Here is a 20,553-nt window from a genome sequence, read left to right as displayed (position 1 = left end):
TTCTCCTTTTCTAACAGCTGTTTTAATCCTTGGGTCTCTTGATCCTTGCTCCGAAGACCTCGTTATCCTTAATAGCACAAGAGTAAGAGCTATATAGCAGAAGGTCTCTCTGCCTTGCTCTGGCTTTCACATGTTACTCTTGGCTTTTTCCTTCATTTCACAACGTGAAATCGGACTTCACTTTCTTGAACTAAACATTCAGACTGCCGTCTTTGCATTTCTTCACCGGGCATGTGGTCCAGCTTTTCTTTGTACTGTGAGGGCATGGGTTTCATTCTGACTCCTGCCTGTGCTATTGTTAGTCTACCTTACCTGATGCAAGGTGGTAGTTCTGGTGAACACGTTAGTGACTTTACTTTCTAACAATTTACTTATCGAATGTCAAGTCTTTTTATCTTGTCCTGCCGCGGTCAGTTTTTATTGTATTAATTTAATTTAATTCTTAATTTTTGAAGCTTAATTATCTAATTACTCAATTCCAAAATGACTCAATAAAAACGTTTTAGCTTAGACAAGACACAGCCATAAGGCAAAGACAGACTCTCGAACAGCAAATAAAAAGAAAAATGTTATTTTTAAAGGAGAAAATACACTTAACAACACAAACAGACTTTTCCATCTTCAATTGGGTCATCAGGCCGCCGACGTCATAAATTTTCTCAGGTTCCTTCATTGACAGCAACTCCTTTATACTCTGCCTCGGGCACATGTGGTATGTGACGAGCTGGCAAAATTCAGAGCCTTTACTTTTAACCCCTTAATTATCATTATCTCATCTCGAATCAGGTCTGTTGTCATTTCATAATTGGTCAATTTATTGTTGAATTGTTTTAATTGGAGTTTGACTACCTGTGGTAAAGTAGAGTGCTATGTACCTTTAAGAGAATGTAGTTAATTGACCATGTGACTATATTTACTAATCACCATACAGCATGGGCTACTTTGGTAACTGTAAGTCTAGAGCTGGAGGTGACAGAAGAAGCACACAATGTGTTAGTGTTCTGTTCTTAGTCCCAATAAACCACCAGTGTTTGTTCAGTCAATCAGTCTCTCTGGCTATATTGTTTCATGCACCAACTTGTGTGTAGATATCAAGGGTGCAGCTCGCGTTTGCTGGACAAAGCGAACCCGATAACCCAAAACATAAAACTGGCAACGAGGATAAACTGGATGAACTGACGACAATCAAGAAAGCTGCGGTAAACCAGCTACTTTATTTCGCCACTATCTTGATGGCTGTTTGAAAGCACAGTCTCCTTAGTCATCGAATAGGCTTTAGTTTGGGCATCTCAAACCATTCAACCCCATTTCTGATGACTGGTCTCATTATGTCGAATGCCTAGCGTTCTTCTTTACCGCTAATGACATCACGGGGAGGATAAGAAGAGGGCAATTCTTTTATCCGCATGCGGACCAAAACATATCGGCTGATCCACAGCCTCGTGTCACCTAACACCCCCAAAGCAAAGACCCCTTTATTCAAATATTTGAACTCAACGAGTTAGTAAATATTGTCAAAAGCCACCTGAAGCCAAAGCCCTCAGTCACTATGCAGTGTTTTGGATTCAATTCAAGGAGCAGGCATCCAGGAGAGGCAATCGCTGGTTATGTAGCCGCTTTAAAGGAATTAACAGAATATTGTGAGTTCTGAACTTCAATTAATGACATGTTGAGAGGCTGATTGATATGCGGAATCGGGGACGATGCTATTCAAAAGTAATTGCTACCTGAAACGAATCGAGACTTCAGTAAGGCATTAGAATTGGCAACAGCCATGGAGAGCACTGTTAGAGACTCAGAGGCAATAAAAGATACACAAAATGGTGCCATCCATCTTTTAGGGTGAGAAGGGCCGGTAACAAAAGGCACAAATACGTCGGACTCCACAGAAAGGCGGGGAACGGCCCGTATGTACAGACCATTGAAGAACAACAGTACTACAGTGAAAACCCACGACATTAATGAGAGAAATGCATCCAGGCAGCCTGCAGGTGATCGACAGTTCAGAAATATTGAATGCTTTCTCTGCCACCGCAATGGTCACATAATGTGGCACTGTGAAGATAGGCTGGGACAGCATTTTAAAAACAAAGGTAGAAATCACAAAATCTGTCTCATTGAAGAACCAGAGGAAGCAGAATCTGACACCTATTCATTATACAACCTGAAAGTGTGGGGAACTGAGCCAATCCAGGTAGTCATTTGAGTCAATGAACAACCCATCAAGATGGAGGTCGATACTGGGGCATCAATGTCTGTCATAGGAGAACATACATTCAGACACTTGAATAAAGGAGTCCATCCTTTAAGAATTGGAAGAATCGGGCACTAAATTAAAAACATATACAGGCAAAGAAATAAGAGTGAAAGGGATATGTCAAGTCCTGGTGCAGTTTGAGGATCAGTCTGCAAATCTACCCCTTATAGTAGTAGCTGGGGTGGGCCCCAGTCTAATTGGTCACAACTGGGTCAGAAAGATTAAGTTACAATGGGCTGAGATTTTTCAAATCAGAATGAGAAATTTACAGGAATTGTTACAAAAGTACGTTTCCATTTTCAGTGATGAGCTAGGAAGGATTTGTGGGCTACAAACCAAAATCCACATAGACCCTAACGCAACCCCCAGATTTATCAGAGTCAGACCAGTCCCTTGTGCTCTACAGGCTACAGGACAAGGGTGAGACTGAGCTAAACAGGCTGGAAAAGTTGGGTAACTTACAACTGGTACAATTTTCCGAGTGGGCGGCATCTATAGCACCTGTACTGAAGCCAGACCAAAGTGTTCCCCTATGCAGTGACTATAAGTGTAAACAGAGTGGTAAACTCGATAGACGCCCGATACTGAAGATTGATAAATTATATTCGAAATTGGCAGGGGGCATCACATATTCAAAGCTTGACATGAGCCACACCTGCCAGCAGGTAGATTTAGAAGAAGGCTCCAGAGAATTCGTGACCATCAATACATATTGAGGAGGTACGCTTGAAATGAGAAAAATGTATTTTCCAAGCCAAAGAGGTAGTTTACTTGGGCCATAAGGTCGACGCGCAGGGCCTGCATCCCGTGGAAGTAAAGGTCAAGGCTATTTGTGAGGTACCTGCACCGAGAAACACTACAGAACTAAAGGCCTTCTTAGGCATGATAAACTACCATGGCCGGTTCCTCTCAAATCTATCAGCAGTACTGGTTCCGTCATATGCATTGCTTAAGAAAAATCATAAATGGATTTGGCAAGCTCCACACCAGGATGCTTTTCTGAAGGTAGAGCAATTGGTAAGATTGTTGGCCCTAATGGTCCACTTTGACCAAAAGAAAAAATTGATTTTAACTTGTGACATGTCCCCTTATGGAGTAGGGGCTGTACTTTCACATTGGCTGGGTGATGGTTCTGAACGACCCATTGGTTATACATCTCGCACACTCAGTGCTGCAGAGCGAAGATATTCTCACATTGAGAGGGAGGGCTTGTCTGTTGTGTTTGGTGTTCGGAAATTCCATCAATACCTCCACGGTCGCCATTTTCACATTATATCCAACCACAAGCCTCTGCTGGGATTATTTGGAGAGGATAAGGCGATACCCCCATCTCACCTGCTCACATACAGAGGTGGGCACTGATATTGGCTGCTTACGAATACACTTTTATTCACCGGTCGGGAAGCTAGATCACACATGCTGATGCACTGAGCTGCCTCCCCCTGCCAGATAACAATGTGAAGGTTCCAATTCCCCAGGAACTTGCCTTAGTACTAAATTTTTTGGATTCCATCCCCTGTCCAGGCCAAACAAATCCATGAGAGGACAAGCCCAGATCCACTTTTATCCCATATCTGGGTGTAGGTCTTGAATGGATGGTCAGGAGAGCCAAAGACCTATTTCAATCGCAGATATGAGCTCACCTGCCAGGATGGCTTATTGCTCTGGCGAACAAGGGTGATTGTGCCCCCGAAAGGGGGAAGGCCACTACTGCCGAATTACATAGCGCTCACCCTGGCATTGGTAGGATGAAGATGCTCGCACGCAGCCACTTGAGGTGGCCAGGCATGGACGCGGACATCAAAACCCTAGTCAAAAGTTGCCTTCAATGCCAGGAGGTACAAAAGCTACCCCCCTTAGCTCCATTGCACCCCTGGGAATGGCCGGAATGGCCATGGGTGCACCTCTGCGTGGACCTTTCTTGGGCATGATGTTCCTTTTGCTAATAGACGCCCACTCCAAGTGAAAGGATTTTTACGAAGTCCGGTCACCCACGTCTGCTGCCGCAATAGACCATTTGTGACAGAGTTTTGCAGTGCAAGGGTTACCAGAGGTGCTCGTGTCAGACAACAGGACTGCATTTACCAGCAGGGAGTTCCACAGGTTTAAAACCCTTTAAAGGAATAACTCATATCAAAACCTCGCCTTACCACCCGCCTCTAATGGTGTGACTGAGTGAGCAGTCTGGGATGGAGAAGCTGGACAGGGTTTCCATCAACACCAGATTGTCACGGTTCCTGTCCGCATACCAGGCGATGCTACACATGACCACTGGTATTTGCCCCCGCTGAATTACTAATGAAGAGACGTATCTGCATCCATCTAACCTTTATCAGGCTGAATTTAGTGGGGAGGGTGGAGAGAAGCCAAGAGGCCTAGAAGATTGACATGCGGCCATAATTGCAAAAGAAATTTCATGGTGGGAGACACAGTTTTTGCAAAGAGCATTGGATATGGGCCCAATTGGCTATTAGGCGAAGTGAGTGCTGTGACAGGGCATCTCTCTTATAAAATATCGATAAACAGCCGAATAATTAGATGACATGTGGATCATCTCCGGAGAAGACAGACAGTCCCACGAGAAGGAATGCTGGCATCATTTGCGTTTGAGTCTGCACTGCGCATGGAACAAATGTCACATGATTTGGAAGCACCGGTGGGGCCTTTTGGACCCGAGAGGGGCAAAGACACAAACTTGCCCACTTCCACTGAAGAGCCTGGTGGACAGTTGACCCCTGAGAAGGGGGTCTCAGGAATGTTAGCTGAGGTCGTTCAGCTACAATGCTCGACACGTCTGAAGAAGCCTCCTGAGAGACTTGACTTGTAAATAGTTATTCATGTAAATAATTGGGATGTTGTGAAGCTTGTCAATTGTTCTTTCAAGGGGGAGGGATGTGCTTAAGTGGAATGCTATGTACCATTAAGAGAATGTAGTTAATTGACCACTTGACTGTATCGACCAATCACCATACAGCGCGGGCTATTTGGTAATTGTAAGTCTAGAGCTGGAGGTGATTGAAGAAGCGCACACGGTGTTAGTGCTCTGCCCTAGTGTGTAGATATCAAGGGCGCAGCTGGCGTTCGCAGGACAAAGCAAACCCGATAACCCAAAACATAAAACTACCTGTGCACACATTGTCCATCTGAAGGAACAATGTATCTTTCAGTTTCTTTTTCAATCTGACTTTGCACAATTGCCCATTGTTCAGTCTCATCCTCAAGGTGGTCAAGGCCAGAGCAAGGCTGAACAAGCACACAGTATCTGGCCTGATGCTCATCCAAAGGTAGGGCCTTACAGCATCATTTTAGTGCTTTTAAACTTTACAGGCTTTGGATATAATCCAGCCTTAATAACCACTTAACTGATGACTAATTCTTCCAATTATAACTTAATCAAGGTATAATACTTGTCAATCAACTGTTTCTGGCTGGTTGCTAATTATACAGTAATTCTTAATTCATACTCATGAGCTTATAAAGTACAGAGCATAAAATGGCTTATTTGCTTCAATGTCAGTACAAGATGACGACTTGACCTTGCTACTTTACTATAATGAATCAAATGTGAAAGTAGTCTATAAATGGTCAAGTTACACTAAAAATCTACTACCTAGGCCTACTTACACCAACCGCCAAACATTTCTACAAAATCAGCAAGAACCAATAAAAATCAATCAGCTACTAATCTGAAAATAGTTGATGCTCCGTTGAAACAGCTTTGTTGAGGAGCCCCTTCCTGCTGCTGAGCGCACGTTCATTTCATGAGAATAAAAAAAGGACATTAGCATGAATGTCAAATCAGCATTGTATGATGGCCAACATCATAATACTTTGCATACTTCGAGTGCATGATCCCTGCACCTGCGCTAAAATAGCGTCTAGCGTGGCCAGCACCAGAAGTGTGCATCTGCACATCACAAATGATATTTTGGAATTGAACAGGCATCTGTTACACAATCAAATTTTGGGACCTACTTGTCCCAGTCATGTAACAGCTCACTTGGTACAATTACACAGCATGCCACAAAATTTTATATTAAACTGCGGTAACCAAGAGATTTAATAATACTATGCCGAATCATATCAATGCAAGTATCCTTGCAGGATTGATGAGATTTTCATAGCAATGTCTACATTTCTTCAATGTTTAAGAAACCAAAAGCCAAACTGACCAGGTTGAAGAGGTTAAACAGCACTGTTTACTTCAGCTCAGTCGTTAGAATACTTCAAATCTGACTTTGAGTTTGATAGACTGGGTTCGGCTGGGGTTGAGCTAAACCTTAATATCTCCAGTGAGACTTATTCACTCATGCAAGATAATATAGAGTGCAATACAAACATACTAAGATACGAATTAGGGGCAGGAGGAGGTCACTCGATCCCTTGACCCTGCTCCTCCATTCAATAAGATCATGGCTGATCAGATTATAACCACCCGCCTAGCCCCGGTAACCTTTCACCCCCTTGTTAATCAAGAATCTAACTACCTTTGCCTTAAAAATATTCAAAGACTCTGCTTCCACCAGGAAGAGAGTTCCAAAGACTCACTACCCTCTGAGAGAAAAAAAATTCTCCTCATCCCTGTCTTCAATGAGTGACCCCTTATTTTTAAACAGTGACCTCCTAGTTCTAGATTCTCCCACGAGAGGAAACATCCTCTCCACACCTATCCTGTCAAGACCCCTCAGGATCTTAAATGTTTTGATCAAGTCACCTTTACTCTTCTAAGTTCCAGTGGATAGAAGCCTAACCTGTCCAACCTTTCCTCATAAGACAACCCGCCCATTTATGGTATTAGTCTAGTAAACTTTCCCTGAACTGCTTCTACCGCATTAAATCTTTCCTTATATAAGACCAATACTGTACACAGTACTCCAGATGTGGCCTCACCAATGCCCTGTACAACTGAAGCATAAGCTCCCTACTTTTGTAATTAATTCTCCTCACAATAAACAATAATATTCGATGAGCTTTCCTAATTACTTGCTGTACCTGCATACTAGCCTTCTGTGATTCATGCACTAGGACATCCATCTCCCTCCAAATCTCAGAGCTCTGCAATCTCTCGCCATTTAGATAATAAGCTTCTTTTCTAGTCTTGCTGCTAAGATGGACAATTTTACATTTTCCCACATTATACTCTATTTGCCAGATCTTTGACCACTCACCTAACCTATCTACGTCCCTTTGCAGCTTCCTTATGCCCTCTTCACAATTTACTTTCCTACCTGCTCTTTGTTGATATCATGAAACTCATCAGAGAGTTTCTAAGTTGGGTCTCAGTAAACAAAATCTGAGCTGAAGCCAATTGTCTCCTCAGCCTCAGTCCCTAGCACTCATTAAGTATTAGGTATTCTTCATACTTTCTGCTTTCCTTGTGATAACTTGTGAATCATAGCATAGGTAACCATTTGAGCCAAGTGCCTTTCTCTTTACACCTTCTGGGTAGGCATGAGTAATGCCTTGGAGCCAAACAATTAATATTATGGCTAGATGGTTTATTCTGGGGGCCAGAACTAGCACATGTTTGGTACTGAGCATGGGTTTTCTTTGCCCCAAAGCTCATGTAATATTTATCTCAGATGAAGAATTCTTTGTGCACTTTTTGCTTCATCAACTTAGCTTTATCTGTTTTATATTCTGGAGTTTAATTCAATATGGAACAAATGTCTTGTAGGATGATAATTTGAGATTCTACATGAATTTGGATAAACATAATGGGCTATTGAACCGCTTGAACTGTATCAGCAGGACATAAAAGATTGAAAACATTATTTGGTATTGTATTCACCTTACACTTGTGATTGTAAGACATTTTCTATGATTAACTGACAAGTTGTTGCATGACATGAGATGATACCACCATCACCACTGTGGGAGATTGTGTCACACACACGCTTATTGCTGTCAAGGTAAAAATGAGATTACTTCCAGATATGTGTCACAAAATGAATTTTCTTGAAGCTGTATAGATTCTGCAGGTGTTATTTCCAGTTGAACTTTGAAAAACTGTTGAGCCGTGAGCCACTCTCGGGACACTTACGTCCCCATCCCCATGCTCCGACTGGCAGCCGGCTCTGTGTAGCAGCCAATTGATTTCCCACCCTCTACAACCAATGAGCTGCCCCATAGCACCAGTTTGGTGGCCACAGCTTTGCAGCCACATGTAAATTAAGCCTGGACCTCAAAGTAACATGGGCCTCATAGCATTAAGCACTGGAGAGCAGGGACACTCTCCACCACCTGCTGCACCTGTCAAGTTAAAACGGGTCCCAGAGTCAGATTTTTGCAGAGTCCAGAAGACTACGCGGACCTTTAAAGAAGGCAGGCAGGACCCAGCTGTGGAAAATCTGCCCCCATTCCCAACAGGGGAGATGATGGAGTAGTGGTAATGTCACACCACTAGTAATCTAGAGGTTTAGACTAATGCTCTTGGGTTCAAATCCCATCGTGGCAACTGGTGAATTTTAAACTCAATTAATAAATCTGGAATTATAAAGTTTGTCTCAGTAATGTTGACCAAGAAACTATCATCAATTGTCATAAAGATTAATTTGGCTAACCAATGCCCTTTAGGGAAGAAAATCTGCTGTCCTTAGCTGGGCTGGGATTTACCTTGCCTGCTGGTGTTGGGCATATTCCAGGCCACGTTCCCTGCCATCAGACACTGGGAACCTCACTATAATACCTCAGCATATCATTATAAGGCCAGCTCGCTGGACTTATCCCCCCTGCTGGATCATCCGCCCACATCGGCGGGAAAACACACGACGTGTTTCACAACAGCATATGTAAGGCATGCACTTAGCGGGCTGCACTTCACGCAGGACTTCAAGGTTTGGTTGCCTATCTTGCTTCAGGCAGCACTCACAGTCATCAGCGCCAGGCTTCGCAGACAGCACCACACCACTTTTAGGGGGCTCATGGGTAAGTCTCTACCTACCAGTTCAGACATATGTGGCTGGCTTTTCAACATGTTCCTTGGGGAGAAGTGGCTTCAGGCAAGGGAAGAGGCTGCAGGACGAGAGCTGTACTGAGGAAGGAGGGTATCCTAGGGTGTGTGTGGGGCACATGTTGCCCTATGAAAATGGCCTCAAGATGGTGAGGGCTGAGGAGGCAGTCTGCAAAGGAGATGAGGCCAGATGGAGATGTGAGGATATGCATGTGAGAATGGGCGGTGATGTCCCTTGAGCTGGCAGTGAGTGAGATGCCAGTGAATGTGTGATGGGCTTGAGTGTGTGAGTTTCGAGTGATGAGATGGTTGTCATACCCTGGCTGCACAGATGAGATCATTCATCCTCTATCTGCATTGGATGGCCAAGCTCTTCTGTGCAACATTGGCACTGACCACCACTGCCGTCGCCTACCAAGCTGGAGTGGTAATGTAGCTGCCCCTCCTGAGGCCAGAGCTGGGGTAGAGGATATCACAGCAGCCTTCCACGGTGTCCAAAAGGCACTTGAGGGCTGCAGTCTTCTTACCTTTCAGGGCCATGTCCTTTTTGCTGCAGCCCTGGGCTGGAAGCACTGAGCGCAACTGTGCTTTAAATGTGGTGCCTGGTGTGATGAAGCGGCAAGGTGACGATGTGGCAGGCGAATGGGAGACTGCCCACAATTGAAATGGCGTGTATCCCGCAAATGTTTAATTAATGCAGCGGGTTTGGGATGATACAGCGTGAAAAGCCACCATTACCGCACTTAGTGCAAATCTGGGATGATTTTGCCCCTGGTCTGGCCTATAGACTCAGGATGGTGGCCGGTGACTAGTGGAGTTCCGCAGGGGTCAGTGTTGGGACCACAACTTTTCACTTTATACATTAATGATCTAGATGAAGGAACTGAGCCATCCTGGCTAAGTTTGCAGATGGTACAAAGATAGGTGGAGGGACAGGTAACATTGAGGAGGCGGGGAGGCTGCAGAAGGATTTGGACAGGTTAGGAGAATGGGCAAAGAAGTGGCAGATAGAATACAACGTGGGGAAGTGTGAGGTCATGCACTTTGGTAGGAAGAATAGAGGCATAGACTATTTTCTAAATGAGGAGAGAATTCAGAAATCTGGAGTGCAAAGGGACTTGGGAGTCCTAGTCCAGGATTCTCTTAATGTTAACTTGCAGGTTGAGTCAATAGTTAGGAAGGCAAATGCAATGTTGGCATTTATTTCAAGAGGACTAGAATATAAAAGCAGGAATGTGCTGCTAATGCTTTATAAGGCTCTGGTCAGACCACATTTAGAATATTGTGAGCAATTCTGGGCCCCATATCTCAGGAAGGATGTGCTGGCCCTGGAGAGGGTCCAGAGGAGGTTCACGAGAATGATTCCAGGAATGAAAGGCTTAACATATGAGGAACGTTTGAGGACTCTGGGTCTATTCTCGATGGAGTTTAGAAGGATGAGGGGGGATCTGATTGAAACTTACAGAATACTGAAAGGCCTGGATATGGTGGACGTGGGGAAGATGTTTCCATTAGTAGGAGAGACTAGGACCTGAGGGCACAACCTCAGAATAAAGGGAAGACCTTTTAGAACAGAGATGAGGAAAAACTTCTTTAGCCAGAGAGTGGTGAATCTATGGAATTAATTGCCACAGAATGCTGTGGAGGCCAGGTCATTGAGTGTATTTAAAACTGAGATAGATAGTTCTTGATTGGTGAGGGGATCAAAGGTTATGGGGAGAAGGCGGGAGAATGGGGTTGAGAAACTTATCAGCCATGATTGAATGGCGGAGCAGATTTGATGGGCCGAATGGCCTAATTTCTGCTCCTATGTCTTATGGTCCTACATGTGACTCCAGACCCACAGCAGTGTGGTTGACTCTTAATTGTCCACTGAAATGTTCAGTTAAAGGGCAATTAGGGATGGGCATAAAAAGTTGGGCTTTGCCAGTGATGCCCGCACCCTGAGAAATAATAAAAAAAGATTCAATTTTTGCCAGTAGAGGAAAGGGGATCTGGGTGTGACTCACACAGGAGGGAAACCCAAGCTTAGCAGGTCCATTTGAACTCAATGCTGAGTTCAAAATCACTCCATTTTGGCAGTTGCAAGGGCCTTAACCCACAGTGTGAGAATCACAAATTTGTGGAGTAGGCATAAACGCTCTTGAAGAGTGAATAAGTTCTATTTAACTGTCACAATCTGTTTTTAAAAATCTGATGTTTAAACTGTTTTAACAGCTGCAGCTGTTCATGATTGTTAAAAAAAGCAACCTCTGCTGGACAGCTTTGATTGACAGGCTAGCTGGTGCAGCATCTATGTGAGCAATTTCAATAGTGTTCTTTGGTGATATTTCCTTAAAGCCTATTAATTATGAATACTTGGCTGAGTTCCTAAAGCTACAATTGCCTCAGCAGGGAGTTCTCAGTTCACAGTTGATTGGCCGGTAAATAAACTGTTAAATGATTAGGGGTATTAATGGAAGTTTATTTGTTTTCATAAGAGATTAATCAATTGAGGAAATGTAAAAGCTTTGATGCTTTCATAAATGGGGAGTTCTTTCATTATCAAGCCTGTAGTGTAAGAGCTGTTATAGAATTTTAGAAGTTTATTTTATTTCATCTCCACATGGCGCATGAGGTCTGCCAATGGTAGATACTGGTTGAGAGGCTGTGGAGTTGGCATGTAGGGTATGAGGGACCATGGGGGGGTGGATAGGATGAGGTGAGGAGATGTGAGGGGTGAGGACTAGAGGGCCTAAAATCTTCTAAAACAACTGGGGTGAAGTCCCAGAGAACTGAGGCTGGTCTTCTAGCCAGTAATCACCTGCCTCCATGGCTGCCTAGGGTCTGTTTCCAGGGTTGGAAAGTCTGATCCCATTCCACAAACTTCAGAGTGAAAATCTTGCAATTCATGGTACTTTTTAACCAAGGAGGGTTTGGCGAGTCAGGAAATTTCCTAACTCGAGCTACCCGCTTCGGTAGCCAAAATACAACAATAAGTCTTTCATTTGCTGGTCCAAGCATCCCCCATCTTGACAAGCAGTAAAATACTTGGTTAAAAGCAAAGCAGTCACCTGTTTTAGAAATATTATGGCATATGAATACTCTGGCTTCCAAGTTCTCAACTCATCTATAAAAAACAAACCTTGGAAAAATGACTCTGCTGAACGATTCTTCAAAATTTTGTTTGACATAAAACCCACAGCAGATTTTATCTAGATATTATTATCATGAGTTCCATGTAGCAGAATAAAAATTGAGCAGATAATTCTGTAAATTTTTATTCCGCTATAGTAGCTTTGATGACAAATTATAGATAAAATTAATCATAACACAGGAAAAAAGCTTAACATTCTCTCAGTTTTTCTTATATTGATTGGTATTCAGCAATGTAACAAAGGGAAAAGTCTGTACAGAATTACAGTTCTTTCATTCCAGTCTTTTATAAAAGCAATCACAAGGTGTTGATGAGATAACTATGTGTTGCCATTGCAATGAATGCAATGTGCTGCTGTAAAGTAAGGAAGTGTGGGAAGAACATAGAACAAATATTGGGATGAATCCCATTAGGAGTGGGGTGTGTAAACAACAGGGCATGATTTTCTGTTGGGTAACATGAGTTTCCCCAAATACTGTACAGTTTTAAGTCCATGGCATATATAGTTTTGTTTTGACAGGTTCCCTGCTGTACTCTGTACACATTCCTTCCCAGCACCCTGAAAGCAAAGTAACCGAGTAGGCCAGGAGTAATTGTGAACTGGCTTCCAAATGAGTGGGGAGCACTTTGGAGGAGGCTGTAACCACAGCTGCAATCAAGATGCCTGTTGCTGTTACCGGGAGGTCCCAGGGCTAGCATGGGAAAGGAGTCTGATTCGCGATCTCTGGGGGAGGCCAGGGCAAAGCACATACTTCTCCGGTAAGCTGTCCTCTCTTCCCTTCAGCTGCCAGGTTTCCCAAGGTCTGTGAAACCTGGCTGACCACAGTTCAACCTGAAAAGCAAGTTAAATCAGAGGCTGTCAGCCTCATTAAAACACGGAATTGGCCAACCTGCCTCCTGGCATCATATTTATTGCCTGTCCCTTGTCCCGCTTCTGTTAAACCCAGAAGTGGGTGGGATAGAGGTGAGTTGGGGTTGGGTTTGGGATTTTTAAAGTTTTAACATTCCTGCCGAACCCCAACCCATCCAGTTTTTGGAGTTAGGATTCAGCTCATTACCTCTGAAAGGAGCACAAGTGGTATTTTGTAGTATTTGTAAGATGCCTTTGAAATTTGAAAAGAACTCCACTGTACAGGTGCTCAGTACGGTACCCCTTCCTGGCACCCTGAAATCACAATAATCAAGTATGCCCGGGTTGCATGTAAATTAGATGACGGTACTCAGGGTCATATGTGTTGATTCCAAAGCGCTCACGCACAGGTTTGCTGGCAGCAAAATTGTGGCCACAGTTCTAAAGCTGATATCAGTAACGGTTGAAATAAAAGAAACAAATTGACATGACAGAAGAGCAAAATTCAAAACAATACAGATTTTCAGCAGTGCTTTAAATTCTGGTACAAATCATGCTCCACATACACATACTTAGCCACATTCATTGTTGTTCTGATGAAGGGTCATACGGACTCGAAACGTCAACTGTATCCCTCTCCGCAGATGCTGTCAGACCTGCTGAGTTTTTCCAGGTATTTTTGTTTTTGTTCATTGTCATACTGATTGACGCACATATTGATAGAAATATTATGTTAATAACTATGAATATTCATTACAATATAAAAGGCACAATGAGCTATTAAAAATTATTTTGTGTTGCATATTACCTACTGCAACAATATTTGAATCCATTATTTTCTTTTAAATTGTGCTTTTAACATACAAGGTTGTCCAACTAATGGAGCTAGTTTGGTGAAAGTGAAGTATCAAAATCAGATTTCTCAAAAACTGAAGAGAAGAGTTAAAAAGAGAGGCTAGCAATTTTGCAGGGATTTTAATTGATTTTCACAAGTGGATAATTACCAAAGATAACTCAAGCTGAATAACTAAAACAAGGAGAAATAACCGGAACAAATAACTAAAAGAAGGGCAGCTAACTAGAGCAGGCAACTAAAACAAGAATACATCCAAGTTTTTGTTAACAATGAAATAGTCATTAAGAAACTGTTATTTTTTGTGATTAAAGAAGCCTAGTCATGTTATATCTAACAATATTATAAACTGATCTGAAGGTGCAGAGTTTTAACTTGTGAAGTTTATCAAACTAGAGATTTCTACCAAATAACAACTGATATGCGCTAATGTATTTCAAATCTTGAGAAAGCAAAGATCACTTGAAGAATCTTGGGAGTTTTCAGTGTTATTCTGACATCAGTATTGTTAAAATGCTGGGATTATTATAATATATCTAGTTTTGATGAAGATAATCCAAGCAAATAGGTCTTCCCTAAGAAATACGGAATGTTTTGAGGTGCAGTCAAGTTTTGTGCTTAAGGCTATGGTGATTATATCCTTATTTTCAAGAAAGCATTTGTTAGCAACACTCATGTGATGTTTGTGGTTAATGTGGCTTATGTGGAAGATCATGATACTCCAAGTGAAATTGTAAATTAGATTAACTATCTATAGAATGCAAAACCAAGTGTAATTCTCAAAGGTAATAACTTAAACAGGGTAGTTCTAAACAATGGAATTTCGAGGAATCAGATCTGGACCACTACCTTTCATAACATTAATCATCTCCAACAAATATGGATTGCAGGTTAATGAGGTTTTTTTAATAAAGCAGGAGAATGTTTCAACAATTCCAACTCTCAGACACGTACTGGAAAGATAGACGACAAATGGTACCCAATTGACATTTTGCACAATGTTACAGACAGGGAAGTGAGATAGACTGAAACCTCCAATTGCACTTCCTTTCTTTCCGTTATCAGTGTAATTTATTTTTGGTAAGATTGATGTATGCTCCCAACCCTACATTCGTGTGCGGTCAATTAAAAAGTAATCGCAGCAGACTTTCATGGATTTAAACAACAAGTATTATTTATTCACACACTCACCCCAGAAAGGTCTATCATTACATTAATCACACAACACACACCCAAGAAAGTTACAATTAAAGACAGTAGTATACATTTACAAATATTAAAGCCAAACAGAATAGCTAGCAGTTCACATGTCTTTGAGAGTACACTGATAGAGGGGACTTTTCCCACTGTGGAACTGAAGTTCAGGCAAGTTCAGATGGCTGGGGTCAAACCCAGATTAACTGCAGGGTACCTTTGAAGCAAAGACTACTCAGCAGGTCATGTAGACAGGCCCTGATGGCTGGTGTAACCAGAGGTCCAATTTCCTACAGGCAAACTTGGAGCTGTTCAAAACAGGTTGGAGAAGGCTTTTAAAAGATTTTAAACCAGCCTTTAAGCCTGGTCTTGAAAGGCCAGATGACAAAACCTTCCTTTGCAGTTATAATGATGTTGCTAGTGTTCTGCAGAATGCCCTGTCTCCCTCAGTTTTGTATAAAAGGATTTCAAAATCAGAGGGCAGATTTGATCACATGATGAATGGCAAATTATGGTCTTCCATAGTGAAGAAGGAGTTTAAGTTACATAGTCAAAAGCTGCTGATATCCAATAGAAGGTAGACAGTTCATTATGGATACTCAGGCTCGATAGCCCTCCTTTGCTACATGGCAAACCCGGAGTCAGAGAGTCTGGGAGTTTATTGTCCCTGTGTTTTGGAGCAAGCCTTGACAATAGCAGGTGTGAAATTCCACAGAAGTGTGCTGTTTAGACATGTCCATTCAAAGGGGACTTCTGCCCATTGTAATGCAATTTGGAACTTTCCAAACAGGAAAGATTGTGTTTATGACCCTTCAGCAGAACTGAGTAAAGTTAGGAGAGGGGTGAAATATTTCACCCCTCTCCTAACTTTACTCAGTTCTGCTGAAGGGTCATGAGGACTTGAAACGTCAACTCTTTTCTTCTCCGCCGATGCTGCCAGACCTGCTGAGTTTTTCCAGGTAATTCTGTTTTTGTTTTGGATTTCCAGCATCCGCAGTAGTTTTTTGTTTTTAAGATTATGTTTATGTAGCCTGTTTGTTCCAATTAGAAAGTATAGGGAAGACCAAGGGCCACAATTTTAAGCAAAAACAAAAATACCTGGAAAAACTCTACAGGTCTGACAGCATCTGTGAAGAGGAATACAGTTGATGTTTCGAGTCCGACTGACTCTTCATCAGGACTAAGGAAATGGAGAAATGAGGTGAAATATAAGCTGGTAGAGGGGGGTGGGATAGGTGGAGCTGGATAGGGGGCCAGTGATAGGTGGAGGCAAAGAAGAGTTTGCCAAAGATGTCATAGACAAAAGGAATAAGGGGTGTTGAAGGTGGTGATATTAGCTAAGGAATGTGCTAATGGGGACATTAAGGGTAGCAAGCAGGACAAGCTAGTGGCAGATGGCCCTAGTGGGGGTGGGGTGGGGGGAAGGGATCGAAATGGTCTAAAAGGTGGAGATAAAACAATGGATGGAAATAAATTTTAAAATAGTTGGGAGAAGAAAGCGATATTGTTTTTAAAATTATAAATTATTGGAAAAAGGGGGATCGGAAAGGGGGCAGGGATGGAAGAGAGAGTTCATGATCTGAAATTGTTGAACTCAATATTAAGTCCGGAAGGCTGTAAAGTGCCTAGTCGGAAGATGAGGTGCTGTTCCTCCAGTTTGCGTTGAGCTTCACCGGAACATTGCAGCAGGCAAAGGACAGACATGTGGGCATGAGAGCAGGGTGGTGTGTTGAAATGGCAATCGACAAGGAAGTCTGGGTCATGCATGCGGACAATCCGAAGGTGTTCCGCAAAGCGATCACCCAGTCTGCGTTTGGTCTCTCCAATGTAGAGGAGACCGTATTGGGAGCAGCGAATGCAGTAGACTAAATTGAGGGAAGTGCAAGTGAAGCACTGCTTCACTTGAAAGGAGTGTTTGGGCACTTGGACGGTGAGGAGGGGGGAAGTAAAGGGGCAGGTGTTGCACCTTCTGTGGTTGCAAGGGAAGGTGCCATGGGAGGGGGTAGATGTGTAGGGGGTGATGGAGGAGTCCATGGACCAGGGTGTCCCAGAGGGAATGATCCCTGCGGAATGCCACCGGGGGGGGGTGAAGGGAAGATGTGTTTGGTGGTGGCATCATGCTGGAGTTGACGGAAATGGCGGAGGATGATCCTTTAAACGCGGAGGCTGGTGGGGTGATAAGTGAGGATAAGGGGGACCCTATCATGGTTCTGGGAGGGAGAGGAAGGTGTGAGGGCAGAAGCGCGGGAAATGGGCCGGACACGGTTGAGGGCCCTGTCAACCACCGTGGGTGGAAAACCTCGGATAAGGAAGAAGGAAGACATGTCAGAGGAACTGATTTGTGAAGTGGCGACATCAGAACAGATGCGACGGAGGCGAAGGAACTGAGAGAATAGGATGGAGTCCTTACAGGAAGCGGGGTGTGAGGAGCTATAGTCGAGGTAGCTGTGGGAGTCGGTAGGCTTGTAATGAATATTGGTGGACAGTCTATCACCAGAAATTGAGACTGAGAGGTCAAGGAAGGGAAGGGTAGTGTCAGTGATGGACCATGTGAAAATGATGGAAGGGTGGAAATTGGAAGCAAAATTAATAAATTTTTCCAGATCCAGATGATTTTTTTTTGAGAGCATGAAGCGGCACCAAAGCAATCATCGATGTACCGGAGAAAGAGTTGTGGGAGGGGGCCTGAGTTGGACTGGAACAAGGAATGTTCAACATGAGACAGGCATAATTGGGGCCCATGTGGGTACCCATAACCACACCTTTTATTTGGAGGAAGTGAGACGAGTTAAGGGAGAAATTGTTCAGTGAGAGAACAAGTTCAGCCAGACGGAGGAGAGTAGTGGTGGATGGGGATTGTTCAGGCCTCTGTTCGAGGAAGAAGTGGAGAGCCCTCAGACCATCCTGGTGGGGGATGGAGGTGTAGAGAGATTGGATGTCCATGGTGAAGATGAGGCGGTTGGGGCCAGGGAAGTGAAAATTGTTGATATAACGTAGGGCGTGAGAGGAATCATGGATGTAGGTGAGAAGAGACTGGACAAGGGGAGAGAGAATGGAGTCAAGATAGCAAGAAATGAGTTCCGTGGGGCAGGAACAGGCTGACACGGTCGGTCTGCCGGGACAGTCCTGTTTGTGGATTTTGGGTAGGAGGTAGAAGCGGGCCATCCGAGGTTGGGAGACTATGAGGTTGGAAGCTGTGGAGGGAAGATCTCCAGAGGAGATGAGGTCAGTGACAGTCCTGGAAACAATGGCTTGATGTTCAGTGGTGGGGTTATGGTCCAGGAGGAGGTAGGAGGAAGTGTCTGCGAGTTGACGCTCAGCCTCTGCGAGGTAGAGGTCAGTGCGCCAGACAACAACAGCACCACCCTTGTCAGCGGGTTTGATGACAAAGTCAGGGTTGGACCTGAGAGAATGGAGTGCGGCAAGTTCAGAAAGAGGTAGGTTAGAGTAGGTGAGAGGAGCAGAGAAGAGAAACAATTTTAAGTTGTTTGAAGCCAGATCTACATTAGATATCAAGAGGTGACCCTTTTCCCAGAGAATAGTGTACTGCCGAATCAGGTTGTCATTGATTGGAATCCAATCATTAAATTTCTTCAAATGTGACTGAACTTGCAGCTGACTGGATGTGACTCACTTGTATTAAGGGTAGAAACTAGCATTATCGAAACCAGAGTGATCTTTGGACTAATTTCGACCAGTGAACGGGGAGGAATTTTCTCAATTTTGTGCCTATCTTAGGAGAAAATCTAGTTTTAGGTAGGTTAGGAAGTGTACATATTGTGACGCACAAGGTATCACAATTGTACAGGACAGGCTGGATAGACCAAAGGTTCTTTTCCTGTCAGTCCTTGTTCATATATTCATATTAATATAGGCTATTAACTTGCCATTTTGAATTCTGGGGACTCATTTTATGTTCTTCTCTGATCTCTCTGGAATAAATTATGCTTTTCTTTAAAGATAAAATGGTTAAAATCACTAAGTGTTCCAATTCGGATTGACCAATGGGCTGTCAAGGGTTATAATAACTTCTGTCAGCTTTTAATCAAACACCCTTGAAATGAATCAAGAAGATAATTGGCTATTTTAGTGAATGCCTGATCATTTTTTCCTGATTTTTCCAGGTATTTTCCTGTTAGCAATGGCCACCCATTTTTGGAGCATATTTGATTCATTTTTCATGCTGGCCAAATATACAGTGCCTTTACTGTTCTCTGTCAATTGTCTGAAAGAGTTATACATTAAAACAGAACATCGTGTGCCATATTGAAAATATGAGGTTAAATGTTCCTGACCCTTTCCCCTGGATAGTCTTCAGTTCATAGGGTGAAAAGGTCAAGAGGAAGAAGCAGATGCCTGGTTTGCCATGATTTCTACTCCATTAATAGTTGGAATTTCTGGGGATTACTTGGAGGTTTTGGGTTTGTTGTAGATGCAGACCCTATGGACGCATACCTATGAGATATGTTGGGATGTTCCTGGCCCCTGCCTCATTTTCTGGATTCCTTAATGGCTGGGCAGCCAGGCCAAGGAGCTTGGTGTTGTGGTTTTCCCCAGACCACCACCAAATGGATAAAAGTGCCAGGAGAGAAAAAAAGAAAAAAAATGTAGAAAAATAATTTACCTTTGCAAGACTGCTGCAACCTTCTGTTGGGAGAATGTGGTGGAGCATGTCCGGGGAAGAGCAGAGCTGTTGGTGTTTGGAGTGGGGAAGCTGCATGGTCTGAGGCTAGGGTGGTCCCCAAGTAGTCTAGCTAGTCCCCTGTCTCACAAATGCACAACTCCAGCACTTTAGCTCTGTTCTTCTCTCACAATAGTGCGAGGATCAGTTCCAGACTGCAGTAATGGGCAATGTTATAGGCTTATTGCCATATTTAACTCTGGCCTCTACAATATTACAGTATTACATTCACACATCCACATGAAAATTTTACCATAGATCTTATATGATGGCGGAAATCCTGTTTGCGCAGTGTTCTCAGGAACAAACAGCTCCCAGGTTTTGATTAAGCTCTCAAGCTTAATGAGTGCAGTGTCCATGTTAGGTAACTCTAGACAAACGAAAGTCGTCACTCCATTAACAAAATTGTTATCCAGAGAAAATAAGTCTTGGTTCTTTAGCAGTAATTTCCTACAAATGTTACTGCATTGTGTAATTCTTTATCACGGAGAGATATGATTGATTAGAAGGACCCTTATGCATATTGATCAGCTTGTATTTTTTTGATGAAACCAGAGCTGATGATTACTGGAGCAGTGCTGTGCAGTAAGTTATTTATTCTTAGCTAAGTCAAATTACCGTTCAATAGGG

The sequence above is a fragment of the Cetorhinus maximus genome, chromosome 18 (assembly GCF_964194155.1).
Source record: "Cetorhinus maximus chromosome 18, sCetMax3.hap1.1, whole genome shotgun sequence".
Classification (NCBI taxonomy): Eukaryota; Metazoa; Chordata; class Chondrichthyes; order Lamniformes; family Cetorhinidae; genus Cetorhinus; species Cetorhinus maximus.
The sequence above is the reverse complement of the archived record's forward strand: the minus strand, read 5'-3'. Positions refer to the sequence as shown.